This window comes from Uranotaenia lowii, chromosome 3, assembly GCF_029784155.1.
Source record: "Uranotaenia lowii strain MFRU-FL chromosome 3, ASM2978415v1, whole genome shotgun sequence".
Lineage (NCBI taxonomy): Eukaryota > Metazoa > Arthropoda > Insecta > Diptera > Culicidae > Uranotaenia > Uranotaenia lowii.
Genome location: NC_073693.1, coordinates 370,224,817 through 370,244,189, shown reverse-complemented (window position 1 = coordinate 370,244,189; position 19,373 = coordinate 370,224,817). Strand labels below are relative to the sequence as shown.

The 19,373-nt window shown below is 40.0% G+C and overlaps 1 long non-coding RNA gene across 1 annotated transcript; it reads right to left on the bottom strand.

Moving 5' to 3' along the window:
* Positions 1–4,590: 4,590 nt before the first annotated feature.
* Positions 4,591–6,756, bottom strand: LOC129757510 (uncharacterized). The gene is made up of 3 exons (XR_008739724.1): positions 6,307–6,756; positions 6,056–6,208; positions 4,591–5,999 (listed from the first exon to the last, which is right to left on the bottom strand). It is a non-coding gene; the product is annotated as an uncharacterized LOC129757510 (long non-coding RNA).
* Between the last annotated feature and the right edge of the window lie 12,617 nt (positions 6,757–19,373).

Here is a 19,373-nt window from a genome sequence, read left to right as displayed (position 1 = left end):
AACTCGTTTTTTTATTCTGACGGTTCCAGAGCCAAATCCGGAATCAAAAAAAAAATACGCCAAAAGATTCATTTGAATAAAAAAAAATCAGGAGCTGGTCGGTATTCAAATTTCGCGCCTGGCTCACTTTTTTAACACCCAGGAGCAAGATAACACCTGGTTTGAAACCTTGCGGTGCGCCGTCGAAGTGTCAAAATGGAGTGTTATTATAGCTTTGACACCTGACCGCTGCTGATACTCTAAGGATATCGTATTTGAATCAAAGTAATTTTTATTAATCCCATAATCAAAGGAAGAAATCTTTCCTTTGAAATAAAAAATCATTTCACTGCGTGTAAGTAATGGGGTATTTATTTTTGATTCCGGATTTGGCTCTGGAACCGTCCGAATAAAAAACGACTTTCGGGTTTCGAGTTATTCCACACGTAGGTGTGCGTGAGAACGAGCGAGGTTTACATGCAGCTGTCATTTTGTCCTCCCTCCTGGATTTCATCACTCGGTTTTTCACATCCGGATTGCCTTTTTTCGAGTCCGGATTGCACTGGACAGCAGATAGTACCATTTTGCTTGACTGAGCGGTTCAAAATCGCGGCAATAATCATTTTCCCGTTCATTATTTCAACTGTTTTGCTTTCAGCCAAAAACAGCTGTTAAATGTTTTGACAAATACGTTGAGAGCATTGGTGAACTTCTACACTGAAAGAAAAATCATGGTATTCTGAAATAAATAAAAATGTTTAATTCTACCATACGTTGATATTGTCGATATAAATAAAGTTTTGGTGATTTTTACGACTTTTTGGTTAATTTTACCATGCGGGGCAGAAAAAATATGGTAAACCTAAATGAAAAAAGAGGTTTAATTTTACCATGCGTAAAATTTGTTGATACAAATGAAGTTTTAGTTATTTTGACGATCTTTTGGTTAATGCTACCATGCGCGCCAAAAAAAAATGTGGTAAACCTTAATAAAAAAAGAGGTTTAATTTTACCATGCGGATCGTTTTGTGCATTTGGATAAAGTTTTGGTTATCGTGACAATACTCTGGTACATTTTACCATGGATGCCAATAGCCAAAATGCTTTCAATCAGTTGTGCCACTTTGTTTCCTCCTTGCCATTAAAACGGCTTTCAATTTTTAATTATTGTTGAAAACTTTGGAATCAATATTGATTATGTGCTATGTGCTGCGATCTTGAAGGTAAAGTGTTTTGGTGTGGGATCTGTGACGAAGGATATCACTTTTTATTTATCCACAGAAGGCCATTACAATCTGAAGTGCATCAACGCATGAACGCATCATCGAGTCATCAACTACCGCTAATTTCAACAGTTCATAAAATGTTCAAGAGTAAGTGAATTTTATTAGTATTTCTGCACATTTTTTGACATTTCTTTTATATTTTATTTTTAGCGCACAGGGCGACGATGATTCAAGAAGGCAAAAATACAATCTGGACAACGGCGGAACACCGGAGGCCAAATTTCGAAGGAATCTTTATCAAGTTAGGTTTATAGTTCTTGATCATTAACGCCGAACAATATTTATGTGAGAAAAAATAACGTGGATAATAACAGTGATGGATAAATAAACAAGAATTTTTTAAATTTTAAATGGTTTCATTGAATGCATGGATAAATTACCATTATTTTGTCATAATTACCATGACATGGTAAAATTGTACGTCGTAACGCACCATAACGCATACACATGGTAATTTTAAACACACTCATGTTCCCGATAAACAAAAACGTACTCAAAAAAAATCCATCTGTTTTTATTTTTAAATTAACCCTTGGATATGGTAACGTTTACCATGATTTTCTTTCGGTGTAGCAAAACTTACTCCGTCCGTTTTTCGAGCGAACCTAGGTTGCCTCTAGAGTAAGATTGTTCGATCTTCGGGAAAAGATCGATCTCCAAGATCGATCCAGATGAACGGTTCTGGGATCGATCCATCTAAAAAATCGGAGCTTGAAGATCGATCTCCGATTAATCGATCTTTTCCATTTTTAACAAGAGGGAACTGCTATTTATTAAAAATACGCAAAAAAACACAAAATTTCAAATTTGTGTAACCTTTCTACATATGGAAAGAAAAAAAAATCAAGCACTTTTATGAATGGTAAACTGGAACTAGTGTTTTAAAACAACACTTATCAAAATCCAAATATTTCGGATATTTGATATTTTAAATAATGTACTGACAATAAATATTTAGAGCTTAGAAGAAATCATTTCAAGATTTTATTGATGATTTTATTTATGAGAGGCATCGAACAAAATATGCGGAAGATTTTTTTTTAAATCGCTGTTTTTTTAGATTAGCGGATTCTAGCATTTTTTTTTAATCTTAATCAACCACAAACATCTTCCTGAGCCCAATTCACAAGGTTTGGAAATAATTTCCAAAATTGTGTTGAAATGAATTAAAAATTTCTAAAATAATTTTCCAACTAATCACGAATGCTTATTGAAAAAAACTTAGTTTTCTTTATTATCTCTCCGACACCTTATAAATAAGTAAATCGTCAGATGTAAACTAGTCAAGCTATTGCTCTATAAATCAGTCTTTATCAAATTATATTCTCTGCTAGATTCCACGGCAGAAAACGCTTTATATCTTCTTTTTTCAAATTGAGAAATAGACTTTTTTAGTGTCTGAACACGAAAAAATGATGTAACTCACATATTATAGCTGTTTTCTATGGTTAAATAAGCTGCTTCCTTCAGGTGGCCATTATGCTTTTTTCCCTAAATAAGAAAAAAAAGATCGAAAGATCGAATCGAAAATAAACCGATCTAATCGATTTTTTCCTAGCCGAAGAATCGATCCAAAAAATCGAAAATTAGAGTTGAAAAGATCGATCTTCCAAGGATCGATCCAAGATCGACCAATCCTACTCTAGAGCAATAAATGAGCACGATGACAGCAGTTAGAACGAACCTAGGTTGCCTCTGGTTTGCCTCCAGGTGAAAAAAATACGGTATAAGAGTCCTTATTTATCTTAAATAAATATCAATTTTTGAACGATTTTTTTGGTATTTGGTAGCAGATAGCATTTAGCTTTGAAATCAGAGAATTGGGAAAATATTTAATATACTTTTTAGCTACGTGAATGTGAAAGAGTTAGAGTTTACCTTTTTGCTAAGTGAACAATAAAAGGTAAAATTTACCGAGAAAGCTGGCTGGAAAAAGCTGGGCCTAATTTCAAACAGTTACCATTCCCCTACCACTTTGAAAATTATGCCGAGAAATTATGGAAACACGTTGTTGCTATCGGGAAAGGTAAAATATGATCCAAAATCTTTAAAAAGCAACGATTGGTGAAGTTTTGATGTATTTAATCAAGAAAATTTGGTTTTTTTTAAATTTTTCTCTCTGCTAACTTTATAATGTCTGATTGGAAAATTTTCATGATGGCGCACTAACTCCACTGATGTGGAAACATTTGTGTGAACTTTCACACCGAAGCTGAAAGGCTTACCTGCAGCTTTGTTCGACGTATTTTCGTTTGAACTCATTTTTACTAGACGAATGCACCAACAGATAGCTTAAATTATTGACACGAAAAGAATACACACTATTCTTCAATTTTCCACAATTTTAAGTGGGACGCAGCACTTAAAATTAACAATATTAAAAAAAAACAAGTACGTGAAAACACGGACGATGTGTACTAGATTTTGACACCAAACAGCCCGGCATCACTCTACACTCTGATTTTGATTTACATATTTTTAAAGAAAAACTACACGCTAACTTCTGCACGGAAAAAAATTGAGTGGTTATCCCAAAGACGCTGTCATGATAATTTTACACTCAGAAATTTAAAAAATATTAAAAATATTTCGTTTTAATTACTCTGACATTTGACTTACATTAGACATTAGAAATATTAAAAAATAACTATTTCAATTATTTAAATTTATGCACCCGAATAATTTCTTGGCGTGTAATGATCCAATGCATAAAATTTAATATCCGAGATATTATTTTGTTCAAACAAATGCTTTGTGATTTGTGCGTTTGAGTCCCAACTAAACGGGTATGAGCACGTGCTAGATTCTTCAGTTGCAAAATGCCGCTCAACTTGACTGCATGCAGATTCCATTCTTTTCGAATATGTGAATCATCTTCAAAAAGGATGGAATCAGTAGCAGCAATTTATTATAAAAGGGAAAGTGCATTTGTTTTGTACACACTATTAAATTTTTCATGTAATTTTATGTCAAATTGGATGCACAAAATAGAAGCATCATTTTTGACATAAAATTACACGACAGAAAGACAGAAACGCTTGAAGCCATAAAATCTCATACATAAATAACTGGCATATTTGACATAATATTACAGCATCGATGATGTAAAGTTATGTCATATTGGTCGCACAAAAGCAAAGCATCGTTTTTCACCTAAAATTAGATGTTCCTAGAAATTGCGTAGTGTGAATTTCGGATGAGAAAAAGATTACGGAGCGATACATTTTCATGGACAAAAATGTCAGTTTATTTTCAAGTTCTTACAAAACTGTACACAACAGATTTATGATAAAGTGCCAATGCAATAAATTGATTAATACGTAATTCAAAGTCAATTTTCTAAGCTTAAAAGGCTATTTACAGTAGGCACTTGTTAATCGGCACTGGTTGTCTCCTAATACCAAAGATGTGTGAAAATGATGATTTTGATCAAATATGCCATTTTTGAGCTGAGCATTGTGAAACTGTTCTTCAAGTGAATAATGAATCAACTGACGTACGAAAGCGTCGAATTAGCAGTTCTTCCAATTTAGTACTTTTGAGAAGTCTAAATTGTTGTGTTAAATTTTGCAGAACGAAGTTTCACCAACAAATTTTTGATATTTGAGTTATGCTTCTTAGAGTAGAAACACTAGCGACAAGCAAAAAAAAAACGAGATATCTTGTGTTTCGTCCGCTATGTTTTAGTAGTAACTAACTGTCTTTTAACAAGTGACTACTGTATACGCGTAGGTCTATTAAAAAAAATATTAGCATCTGGCCAGATACCAGATCAACGGTTTTGTTACTGCTATTATCAAATCGATATTATACTCTTTTTAAACCGCCTTAGTTTAGACTATGACTTATTATGGATGGAAGAACAAATTTGTTTTTTCTCATTATAAAGCTTACATGCATATACAAAGGCGCTTACATTACCTCTTACCTCTTACAGTAAGCGTCAAAATGGTCGGTTAGTTACATAGGAAGCTATTGCCTATACAAAGGCGATTTAAATCGACCGCTGTTTCCGAAATTACAAAATTTGCTCTCGGGATAAATGTGTGTAAAAGTTTTGTATTGCGCGAGGAAGTTGGTATCTAACCAAATATAATTTTCAAACCATCCTCAAAGTGCCTACTATCTTTCTGCAATGTTTTTTTGTTCTGACCAAGGAATTTTCTGATTTAAACTTTATGGTGTTTCTTAAATTGATTTATGGAGTTTCTGGATTTAACGTTTTTTGTTGAAAACTAACTGCCAAACTTTTCATTTCCATTTGCTTACCTGAACCACCTGTACCAAATGATGAATGCCCGGTTAGTTACTTGCAAATATTTTACTCGTGATGTCCTTCACACCAGTATTGTTACTAATGATTCTGATGATAATCATTAGGTCATCATCTCCCATCGCGTGCTGAGCTTAGCTGCTTTTGGCAAATCCTTTTGCATCTCATTTAGTTTATCATACGATGCGTCCGGATTGGATTTACCATCTGAAAGTATCACATATATTTCCGATACTCGAAGTCACTGGCCAGCGCAGTGCTTTTTCCAGAAGACTTCATGCCTTAGGTGTATTAGGTGCTGTACAAAAAGATCCTTGGACGCTGAATCTTTTATTTGGGATCACTCTCAACTTGGAAGCCATCTGAGAAATGCTACGGGTAGAGGTTGAATTGGGTTGTTCATAAAATAACCCAGTTTACGTAGAGTTTTCACCGAAGGGGAGGAAGTTTAGTAGTCAGACCTGTTTTAGAACAAAAAATCAATCATGCACAAAGACATTTAGTAATTAAATATTACCTTTGCTTTTATGGTCGACAGCAATGCCAACGATTAGATCCGGCAAAACAAATCTTCCGGATGACAGGAGACGGCGACGGAGCTGGTAATTGGGCTACGGAGGTGATGAAGCCGCTGTTATTTGGTTTACGAGTGAATGTTGTTGATTTCTTGCTACACATATTACCAATATAAGAAAGAATATTTGGATTATTGAAGAAAAAATACATTAATAATTCCAAAAAGCTGCTGAAGAAACAGCTTATAATTACCTTCTACACTCCCGACCCGATATGGTGTTGGATTCTGAAATTTTTGCACGAAGGAAATTTTGCACAATTTCACGATCACTGCTTAACTTTTGGAATCGACCTCTTCCTCGCCGGTCTAGTTCCCGGTCGAAGCCATGCGATTTGTTCCCTCCAACAGTGCCACACTCATTTGGCGCAACACCTTAAACTTGTAAAATTGACCCATTATTGCGAACAGCCGAGATCTGTCAAAAAAAGTGTCGTTTCCTCGAGTCAATTTTACACATTATTTAGAAAAGCTGGCTTACTAAATAAAGGGTAGTTTTTTAACTTGTCATTCAGAATATAGAACTCTTTCTGCCGTAACCGATCTCGTTCGACGATTCAATAATCGGTTAATGCTGAAAGATGAGTTCAATAGATTGATTTGATTGAATATTTTCCTATTCTATAACAGGAGCATGAAAATGATTCCTTGCCGAATATAGAAATTCAAAACTAACTGATTTGTTTTTATTATTTTCTTTCCATACTTCTGACATTTTAAGGGCTAACATCAAAGGGCTGACATCGCAGAGCGGGCTTCCAAAATAATGTGTAGATTTTACATGCTTACATTACTAATTTTCACCTCTGCTTTGACGTACATGCTGTGTACACTATAAGGGGTACAAGGACTTTACATGAAAAAGGAGTTAACCCAGTCTTTTCCGATAACGGGTCAAAACTACACTATAAGGGGTTGCGCCAGATGAGTGTGATGGGTACGAGCCAGAGGTGCCAGGTGTCCTGATTTATCAGGATTTGTCCTGATTTTCGAGAGACCGTCCTGATTTTTCAAAAACTTGTGAGTTGTCCTGATTTTTGAAAATTTGTCCCTAAAATGTCCTGATTTGTCCTGATTTTCATAAAAACTTCTTAAATATGATCGAATTTGTAGTAAAACTAAGAGAAAATCGAATTAATAGGTTATTAAATAGTTAAACCCATTTAACAGATGGTAATCCTTGATTCAAATGATATTCAAATGGTGTTGTTCGATATTAACTAATGTGCAGCCAACAAGCTGCGTACTGATGTTGCATAAACCAAGGCGTTTACAGCACCTGTATTGCGCCTTTATTTATGCAATTTAAGCAGAAATCTTATTTATTTTCTTGAATAAAAAAAAATCCTGAAAAATCCTGATTTTTAACTTCGCGTTGTCCTGATTTTTGACGAAACCACCTGGCACCCCTGGTACGAGCGTACAAGGCTTGCGAAGATTGACTTTTTACCGACAAACTACAGCTGATGGCACGAAAGTTTACTTTAGGTGTGTTCAACAAAACTCAATCGAAATCAATTGAAATGGATTGACAGTTGATCAGCTGTTTTTCCAATTGACTTCGATCGATTTCTATCAGGCTGCTGAATGAACAGCCAGACACTAATACTAATGCGCTTAGTTTGTTTTCATTTTTTATTCGGCTGCGCGCTTCAAGCATTTCCACAAATTTTGCGGACAGCAAACGCTGAGGCTGAGATGCGACGTCGTGATCGCGCAACTGGAATTCATCTAGACGATCGGGAACTTTTCTATGAAAAGAATGTCGATGACGATTATGTTCACCTATAGCCAAGCGGCTGAGAAAGCTGCTGAAGGAATGGCGGAAAACTTGGAAGATACCAAGGTGCATAGCATCAAGGAATGGGTTTCTATGTTGGGTACACGTACCGAAATCGCTAACCGATTTTAAAGCAAGGGTCAGTACGTCTACCGCGTAAAGTCCGACGAATGTGCGAACTGAAAAAATCGAGTTTTGTTGTTGCTTATCCGGATATGGTGAACAACCAACATGTTCAGGCCTATTTTTTGCCAGAAACACCTTCTCAAAAATTGGAAATTAATGATAAAATTGCCAGGGAAATAGTCTTGAGCATCTATCCCACATACAAACATAATATTAAATGTCATCATGATATTAAGAAATAAAATTCAAAGTATTAATTTAAAATTTATTTTGGCATCTTACTCTATTTGACAAACACTTTCACCACACTTTTTGACCAGTTGCTGCAGCAAGAAGAAGAAGAAGTTGCTGCAGCAAGCACACTGACTAATGAGACCTACGCAGAAACACCGACACCGCACCGACGGATGCTACCAGCACCGCACCACCCAAGACGGACCACATCAACACGGACTTCCTGTAGCAACTGATTTGACTCACACCAGACTGCTAGCACTGCACCACCACCCCGGCACAGAACCACTGGCACAACACCACTGACACAGCACCACCGACGCTGCACCGGTTGACTCCACTGTAACTTGCACTGCACGACAGAAATTAAAAACAAATCGAACCAGCTGTTTTTGACAGTAAACAACTGCATGTGTGTTAGTGTAATAGAAATCGATAGAAACGAATCCTGCCTCTGAGCTTGATCGTTCTCGATTGGTTTCGATCGATTTCGATTGGCTTCATTGAACGTCAATTGGATTCGTTTCGATCACAACATTGGCTGAGTGAACAACAATTTACCAATCGAAATCGATTGAAACCGATTTCAATTGCCTGTTGAACACGCTTTTTGTTTTGATTGACTTTATGCGTGTTGCCATGATGCATCGAGTTTGTGATAGTGTGCGTGACATTTAAATTCGATTCGATGTAAAATTAGATCTTATACGGTTTCGGTCAAAATACTTTTAGATCGTTAAGCGTTTCCGGCCCGTGTAATTTTATAAAATTTTTGGTGTGTATGCTATGCACATTAATTGACCATAGAGCTTATACGAAAATCAAACGATTTTCGTTTGCTTTTTCTGATTATTTCTGCTTTAAGCGTTTGCCTTCAAGGAATATTTAAAGAAGGTAGTGCCAAGGCAGCCCTGCTCTAGTATTGGTACAGACTGAGACGTCACAATCACGAAAAATCTGTTAATTTACTAGGAAAATTTTCTTTTTCGATGATAATTCGAAAAATCTGCAGAAAATTTTCCACTTTGAAAACTTGCTATTGTAGAAGGATTCTTGCTCTTCAAGATGGGTACAAAAAAAGTTTCATTTTCAAATAATTTTTCTATAAAATAGATCATCGAAGTTCTAAAAAATTGTGGATTCTCACCACTGAAATTTGCAAAACTTTAAAATTAGTTTCAAGTCTTCCATGAAAATGTTCAAGTCAGTGCATTTTAAGCTCCTCATTACAATAAAGTGATCAAAACACAATTTTTTATACAAAAACAGAATCTTTTATTGGCATTTTAGTAAACTGAGTTAACAATCATGAATTAATGTTAATTGTTCTACATAAGAATTGTATATGGTAAACCGGTTGGATTAAAATCATGACAATCAGTTGAACACTCAATATCTACCAGCTAGACCTTTTTGAAGTTGATATTTTCTTCATTTTTGTACGTTTTAGCTTCAAGGCGACATTGCATTCATTAATAAATAAAGAAAAAACCATGATGCAATCTTCAAAGGACCAAAAAACTCCATTACATAATCAAAGAGAGGCCCTAGAACAAAATAGAAATGAAATTGGAATTCGATTTAATTTTAAAACGTGTTTTTCTTTGAAATTCCTACCATCCTCACATAAATTTTCGATACAATCGTTTTTGTGACGTCACAAAAAAAATCCAATATGGCTCTCGACACTACCTTATTTAGATATTCCTTGGTTTGCCTTTACGTCCCGGCTCAAACTTTTTTTTCTGACCACCAGATGTCGCTTCCAAAACAATCCTCCCATTTCTCAATGCATAAATTTTAATCGCAGAAATATTTCTCAGAGAGAAATATCCCAGTAATTACACCATGAGAAATATCCTTGTGCGTAAAGAGGGAGAAACTTGAAAATACCTAAAACTTAATTGTTTGATATTTTATTTATTTCTGAGTGCACGCAGAAAAAGAACGGGGAGTAGATTCAACAAAACGTTTTGTTATTCAGTTTTGTAGTATCAATGCACTTTTAGGGCATCCGCAGCAATCGCGAGCAAAGTGAAAATGCTCACGAGTTTAATCACTTCCATACCGCACCGGGGGTTAGTATGAAGGTGAGCAAAATAGGGCCGTTGCCGTCGGGACCGACAAAATCACCAAATTTGCTCACTAGAAAGGAGCGAGATCAAACATGCACTGAAAAAATTCTACCGTTTTAAGCAGAATTAAACAAACGAACGGAAAGCGGAAACTTTTTTTTATTGCGCAAAAACTAATTCCATGAAATATTTCCGAAAAGCCCTCACGCTCTTTTTTTTAAACTCAAAATTAAGTAGTTTTGGCTCAAAACAGCACTTCGGTGGCTTCCCTCAACTTTGAGTTTGACTGGGCAATAGCAAAACTAAGTTCTGATAGGCATACTCAATACTAAGTTCGGCAGCCGAACTCGGATTTATCCTTTTTTTCGAGGGTAGCTGATTTTCGGGGAATTAAAGGATGATTAAAATTTGTTGTACCCGGATGTTGCTGTTCCGGTACATTGCATTGCAATTACAGAGCGGTGGAAAGTTTTGACATTCCCGGTCAAAGAAAACTTCCGGATGTTACTTCCCACGGGAAGTAAACAACATCCGGAAGTTTCCGGACATTCCAAGCCGCTCACCATATGATGACAATGACGGACAGAATTTTACGCTGACACGGTGAACATGCATTCCATTATGAAGTTCCTTCATAGTCTTCCGGTAATTGTTCCGGAACGACATAATTTTGCGACGTGTTCGTTGGTTGCTGTTCCGGTTCGGACTGAACTCGCTAAGTGTTTTCAGTCCAACAAAGAGAGTTCAATTTTTAGTTCATAAGGTCGAACTCAGCTTTGATCCTTCGCCGAAGGAAAAAAAGGGATCAATTTTGAGTTCGCAGTTCGAACTCCGTTTTGATCCATCGCAAGGAGGAAAAAAGGGTACTTAACTTTAAGTTCATAGAATCGAACTATGTTTTGAACCTCGGTCATACTTAATTTTGAGTTTAAAAAAAAGAGCGTGCTTCAAGTCCGACGATTGCTTTCTGAAAATTTTGATTGTGCATTCCGTGTAGTGAACATTTTACTGACTTTCACAACCTTGAGTGAAGCTTCAAGGATTTTTCTCGGAGTAATAATAATCGAGACCAGTGCCGTTTGGTGGACGACTCCGAAAATTTACTCGGTCCGTATTAATTTAAGATTAAGATTTTCTTCAAAAGTTTTCTCAGTGCAATGCTAAATTTAAAAATAATTATGCTACCGCCCGGTGCGCGAAAGAGTGTGTATCCCAAAACCGGTCCGCTGAAATGAGCAAAACCGGGCCGCGTATACTCACTTATTGGTGCGTTTGCTCTTAGTGAGTAGTTCTGAAATGAAACTCGATTCAAAACAGAATCCAACATTTAGTTATTTTTACAAAATAGTCGAGCCATCGTGTATGGGAGAGGGCCCGAGTAGCAAAGACCATAATATTTATCATAACACAACGTTGATTTTCAGTTTAACTTTAAATTTCACGGTAAAATCATATTATTTGTCGAGCACTTTGGATTATGATATCACCACACATTTCATAGTAACCGTGGAAAATATACCCGCTCAATGAAAAGCATAGTAGGACCACTAGAAAGATTGGTAGGAATTCTACTTGCCGCCTACTAGCCATCCCATTGTTTTCTAGTGGAAAATGGCCCAACCGATACAGTAGAAATGACGTTCCCGGTTCAGAACGACAGCCCTGATTGACATCTGTCATGGTTTGATAGTATTTGTGTGATAGGTATGTACGGACGTAGCCTATGCGAACTCGAGCGGCGGAACAAATTGACATCTCCTTCGCCGCGTTCAGTATGTCAGGTTTAAGCGATTCCCATACATTTTCATCAAATGTGGTTCACCGCATTGAATCGCATTCACCGCATCGCATCGCATCGTATTCACTATGTCATCGGCCTTAAGGTGCATTTACAGTTCTTTCAAACGTGAAAATGAAAAAACTGATATTCTTCAAAAACTCGACTATGCTGCATTTAATAGCTGCGAAACTAGGTGGAATAGATGCGGAATGGTTGAACGATTATTTTTGAACTGATTTCCTTGTTCAAAGCCCTTTAATATTAATTTTATTTCAATTCCCCCGATTTTCACTGCGGAATATTTTTTCCGCGTTCACTGACATTCCGCTCGAAGTGTAAACGCACTGAGCGAACGTGAAAACGGAAAACGAACAATGTTACATTTAATACATTTCGTTATTATTCAGATACGATATTCGAGCGAAGTCGCAAACTATTTAGAATTTACCCATTTCCCCATAAACAATAAGAAGCGTGCAATCAAGATTTGAACGAATTCACACACCCCTGGCCAAAGATAAACAAACAAATCAGAAAAGGATTCGGAACGTGAAAAACTGGCATCCGTGGACAGAAAAATAGACGCTTGAAAGTTGGCAACATTTGTGCTGTCAAGTTCTTGCTTCCGTGAGAAGAAGAGTAAAAAAAAGAGTGGTGGTGGAAAAAACGGCTGCAACTTCCACGCTGATCGGCTACGCCGAAGATTTCGCTCCATCACACGGTTCGGCATTAGTGGCACTCGAAGGTGCTCAAATTGGCCGCCGAAAAGGAAGCTAGCCGAAAAAAGCTGCCAGAAGACATTCGTGGCACGCGATTTCTTCGAGCGTGAGAGGGAGCCGGAAGCAAGGTAAATAAAATCAAAAAACCACTGCCACCTGGTTGCTAACTCAAGGTCAACCTTCACAGGTAACGCTCACCGCCGGAACATCGAGCCAGCACCCGGTTACGGTGTGACCTGTTTGCCAAGCCATTAGCAAACACGAAGAAAAGGGGTCAAAGCGACCTTTTTTTTGTTACGGAAGATATTGTTCCGGGCTTACGTTTATCGGCCAATAGTTTACCGCCATTTGAGGCAGGTTTGAAGCCCGTTCCGGAAAGTCCGGTTTGAGCCTCTTGTTACGGCTTTGTGTGCTGAAGGCCACGTTTTGTGGAAGTTTGTCATTTCTTCGGAACTTTTCGGAGCGACACACTGGCCAGCTCCTGAACATTATTTTGACTTGCCACAGCAGTGCTTCGTTCGGAAGGTACCGATTGCACCGCATCCTCGGCGGTTAGCGGAAAAGGAAAGTGCACTGTTGGTTTCCCGGAAGTGTTCCCGAAAGTTCGCCTGTGTGGCCCTATCGGCTCGGCGTTCATTTGGCCTTGATGACCATTAGTGCACGAGGAACAAACGTGGTTCTGCTACGGAAATCGAAGCTCGGCATCGATTGCTGGGTTATTTGTCGTGTGTCGGAGTTGTGCGAGGATCCTGCGAGAAGAAGGAACAGGAAAGGAAGGCAAAGAGTGCTCTGTCCTCACCGACAGCAGCGTTTCAGCAGGGTTCATGCAGTGGAAACCGATAATCAAGAAAGAGTGGTAACGGAGCAACCGACTACGTCTTATCAACAGGCAGAGGAGCACACGACTCCACAAGACTTCGTCGATTGGCAGGAGAAATACGAACAGTTGTACGAGCAAGTTTGTGCCATGAAGCTTCAACTGGAGCGCAGACCGAATCGTTTCAACACAGGGCTACAGCAGCAAAACTCTCCACAGCGTCAGGAACAGCGTTTGCAACCGCCTACAACTTCGACAGGTCAGTACAATTTTTCGAATCGGCAAGGCAGTCAAGCGGAGAACTATCGAATACAACATCCGTTGCAACAACAAGCTAAATGGGCGCCGCGGCAGCAGCAGCTTCAACAGCAGCAGCCTCAACGGCAATTTCAACAGCACAACCAACCGCAGCTCCAGAACCAGCAGCTTCAGCAAGCAGCTAGCAACATGTACGATCTAGATCCTGTTCAGCATACAGCGTACCGTCCAGCGCTTTGCTGGAACTGCGATGAGGAGGGGCATAGGTTTCCGGATTGCACGAAGGCACAGGCAATTCTCTTTTGCTACAGATGCGGTCGAAAAGGTTACACGTTACGCAGCTGTCGTGTTTGTAACAGCGAAGCGGAAAACGCTGCAGCGAGGAAGTGGTAGATGAAGGGCCAGATTCTTCGCAACACATCAATCAACCTTCAATACCCCCCGATTTACAAAACATCAACTCTATTATAATTAATCCCGGACATGACAATCGTCCACACGCCGTTCTGGACATCTTAGGAAAGAAAATCACAGCTTTGTTGGACAGTGGTGCGAACTGTTCTTTGTTAGGTGGCAGTAAAGCACAGATTGTAGAAGAGCTTGGACTGCGAAAGGAAGCACTGAATGGTGGGATCAAGACAGCGGATGGAACTCCACACAAAATCAATCACTTCACACGTCTACCGATATCATACAATAATCGAAATGAAATTTTACCAGTCCTTCTTGTGCCAAGTCTGCCTGACTGCGCCATCATGGGCATGAACTTTTGGCAAACGTTCGGAGTCAAAGCAGTATGCTGTTCAATGATTACTGAGCAAGAATTTGAAGCAGAGCCGATGAAGGAACTATCGGTAGAACAACGCCAGATACTGAACAAGACAATTAAGCTATTCCCGAAAGCCGAGGAGGGGAAATTGGGAAGAACGGAGCTTTATGAACACCGTATAGATGTGGGCAACGCCACGCCACGGAAGCAGCGATACTATCCAATGTCTCAATATGTCCTGGAGGAGGTTAACCGTGAAGTAGACAGGATGATCTCGCTGGATGTGATCGAGGAGGCAGTTTTCTCGCCATGGAACAACCCTCTTGTGGCAGTTAAGAAGAAAAACGGGAGTTACCGCGTCTGCTTAGATGCAAGGCATCTAAATTCCATCATGGTCAACGAGGGCTACCCTATCCCACAGATTTCTTCGATTATCAACAATCTAGGAGGCTGTTCATTCATATCGTCGATAGATCTCAAAGATGCTTTTTGGCAAATGCCGCTTCACAAGGAATCGAGGCCTCTGACGGCATTTACTGTACCTTCCCGAGGGCACTTTCAATTTAAGGTGGTCCCTTTTGGGCTCTGCACAGCCAGCCAAGGTCTTGCGAGGATTATGACTCACTTGTTCGCGGACATGGAGCCGTACGTCTTCCATTATTTAGACGACATCATCATATGTTCAAAATCGTTTGAGGAACACATCTCAGCTCTTAAGGAAGTCGCAGCCAGACTACATAGAGCTAAGCTTACTATTTCGGCCGAGAAGTCCAAGTTTTGTCGCCAGCAGATAAAGTATCTCGGTTATATTCTTAGCGAAGGAGGCTGGAAGGTGGACGACGAGAAAGTAAAGTGTATTGTCAAATTCCCCGTACCTACAACCAGGAAGGAAGTCCAACGGTTTCTGGGAATGTGTGGGTGGTACCGTCGTTTCATCTCCGATTTCTCCCGTATTGCCGCTCCCATCACCGAGCTTACGAAAACGAAAACGAAGTTTCGTTGGACAGCAGCAGCCGAGGAATCTTTTCTGAAACTCAAGTCAGCCCTAGTAACAGCTCCGGTCTTAGCCATGCCGGACTATACGAAGACATTTTCTATCTCTTGCGATGCCAGCGATATGGCAATTGGAGCCGTGTTGACGCAGACAATCGACGGAGACGAACACCCAATCTGCTACTTTTCACAAAAACTCTCTTCTTCGGAAAGAAAATACACCGTAACTGAGAAGGAATGTCTGGCCGTAATACGAGCGATTGAAAAGTTCCGTGGCTACGTCGAAGGAGTACGCTTTGTGGTCTACTGTGACCATTCCGCCCTCAGTTACCTGAAGACTTTGAAGAATCCAACGGCCCTGATGAGCAGGTGGTTGTTGAGGCTCAACGCGTTCGATTTCGAGATACGATACAGGAAAGGCAGCTGTAATATCGTTCCAGACGCATTGTCCAGGATAGTTTGTTCGTTGGTCTTCTCAATCACGCAAGTACACGATCCATGGTACAAAAACCTCATCACGCAGGTGCAGAATCAAGGCGGAAAGTATCCAGACTTCCGAATAGCAAACGAAGAACTCTACAAGAATTGCCAAGTCAAAGACGAAATGGGTGTCATCAGTCATCGTTGGAAGAAGATCGTTCCAGAGGAAGAGCGAGCAGAATTGATTCGTCGTTTTCACGATTCGCCATCAGCCGCGCACTTAGGTTTCTACAAAACATGGCACAAACTTCAACAACACTATTATTGGCCGAAAATGCAGGACACCGTCGCTCGTTACGTGAAGGCTTGCGCTACGTGCAAAGCCAGCAAAGCTCCCAACAAGCAAATGATGCCGCAGATGGGGAAACTTAAGCCAGCAAAGCTGCCGTGGGAGTTAATATCCATCGACTTCGTCGGACCGCTCACAAGATCCAAGAAGGGCAACACAGTTCTTCTGGTCATCGTCGACTGGATCACCAAATACGTCATTGCCCACCCGATGCGGGCAGCCGATTCAACCAAGATGGTCGAATTTCTCGAGGAAAAGGTCTTCCTGAAATTCTCTAGGCCGAGGATAGTACTGTCGGATAACGGGAAGCAGTTCGAGTCACAAGTCTTTCGAGCGCTGCTTAGCCGTCACAACATCATCCACATGAAGACAGCATTCTACGCACCGCAGGTCAACAACGCCGAGCGGGTAAACAGAGTTCTCATTACATGTATTCGTTCCTTGCTGGAGGAAGATCACCGCGAATGGGACAAGAATCTGGCAGCCATCACCGCCGCTATCAACAGTGCGAAGCACGAATCCACTGGGGTCAGCCCACACTTCGCCAACTTCGGCCGGGAACTTTTGCTGCATACGGATCTATACACTCAGCAAGACTTAAACGTGTCAGATGATCCAAAGGTCGCGCAGGAGATGCGGTTGTCCACGATCAACAGGATTCACAAGTTCATCCAGCAGCGAATCAAGAAGAACCACGAGAAAACGAAGGAACGCTACACTCAGAAATAAATAAAATATCAAACAGTTATTTTTTAGGTATTTTCACATATCTCCCTCTTTACGCACGCGGATATTTCTCATGGTGTAATTACTGGGATATTTCTCACTGGGAAATATTTCTGCGATTAAAATTTATGCATTGAGAAATGGTATTGGACGACATCTGGTGGTCAGAAAAAAAGTTTGAGCCGTAACGTAAAGGCAAACGCTTAAAGCAGAAATAAACAGAAAAAGCAAACGAAAATCGTTTGATTTTCGTTCATGTTCTATCTATGGTCAATGTGCATAATTGACCATAGCATAAAAACATGTGCATTTCGCTGGTAATATTACTTGCTGCAATTGAGTCCATCCTATTTAAATATGATTCAGTTAAATATTTAAAGAGAATGGAATCTGCATGCAGTCAAGTTGAAAGGCATTTATATAGCAACTGAAGAATCTAGCATGTGCTCATACCCGTTTAGTTGGGACTCAAACGCACAAAGCGTTTGTTTGAACAAAATAAATAATATATAATATTTATCTCGGTTATTAAATTTTATGCATTGGATCATTACACGCCAAGAAATTATTCGGATGCATAAATTTAAATATCTGAAATAGTTATTTTTTAATATTTCTGGATATTTATGTCAGAGAAATATCGGAGTTATTGAAATATAATAATTTTCATATTTCTTTCATTTCTGAGTGTACGATCTACGAAAGCGGATTGTCTCGTTCCAACCAGGCGAGCTAGTATGGCGTCGTTCGTTTGTACTATCGTCGAAGGCGGACCATATAAACAAGAAGCTGGATCCGAAGTTCATCGCTGCCATCGTGAAGGAGAAACTGGGAGCGAATTTGTACATGTTAGAGGATGTCGTCACAGGAAAGCGTGGGCGCTACCATGTGAAGGACATCAAACCTGATTAAATATTCAAGCTATGTAAGCCACAACGCTGACCACAAGCTCACTCGGAGCACAAAACACGAAATGGAGAAGGCTGAAGGACCAACATCATCTTTGAAACCTCGCCCCCAACAACTCAGAGTAAAGAATGCAGAACTCTTCCATTCGAAAACTCAATGAAGCACAGCTGATGCTAATTCGTCGCTAGGACACCGACGAACACAACGAAGAAGGCGTTTATGAAGGAGACAACGGCCTTGCGCGGGACCAGCGTCGGCTGAAAGGACTCTGAGAACTCTGCCAGAAAGTTCGTCAGAATTTGGGGAGGGCTGGCAACCTTGCGTGGGATTGCCGCCACTCATTGTCCAGAATGCAATCCTGTCATCTTGAAGCAGCGTAGCAGCGCTGGGGATAGTAGCACTGGTGAGCCATCGTAGCCAGGCGCTACACACCATTACAGAGAACCCATCCAGGTTCGGGATATTGGAATGTTCGGAAAGTCAAGTACAGCAGCTCCAAACACCACGTCGCTGCAATTGAAAGGATTGTCAGGACATCAAGAAGAGGATTCAGCACCATAGAATACAGTTAAGCGAAGAAGTTGTGAGGAGTAGACATCATGACGGCCGCTACTACCATATCGACTATCTCTCGCTAACTATCGAAACCCACACGCCTACAATCTAGCTATGACCGCTACCCAAGGTAGTCAACAAGATCCTCTCGAGGTCAAAACACGCCAGTCGGTACTACCACAACTGGGAGATCACCCACCTACCCTATCAATCTCCAAATCAATACAAGACCTTCAGCTATGACCACAGCCAAAGCCTGCAAACCAAGCGCAACCGCGCAGGAAATACCGTTAGGCCGATCGGGAAAAATCGTGCATCTGGAAAACGCAGCGAGCAGTATCTATCAGCTAACTCCTCGTGAGTACAACAACAAGTCTAGCTACGTCCGCTACCCAAGGTAGTCAACGAAATCATCGTCGATGCAAAAACACGTCTATCGTCACCACCACCACCATCTGCCATGCTCGACGACTCCGGAAGAAGGCGCCGTCTGAAGGAGATCATTCGCAGCAGCATCAACATCCGATTTTGTCCCACAAACACGAACACTGCTTAACGAGCACAGTATCAACAGGACAACGCCCAGTGTTGCTTGAAAGAGGTTGCAAGATTCCATTTGACTTTCTCCTAGTCCGGAAGACCATAATTCGACCAAGCATCCTGGATGAAAGAGAAACCGAATAGTGACATCTATAAACAATCCCGATTACGACAACCCGATAAGACTACCCGATAGAGACAACCTTCAACC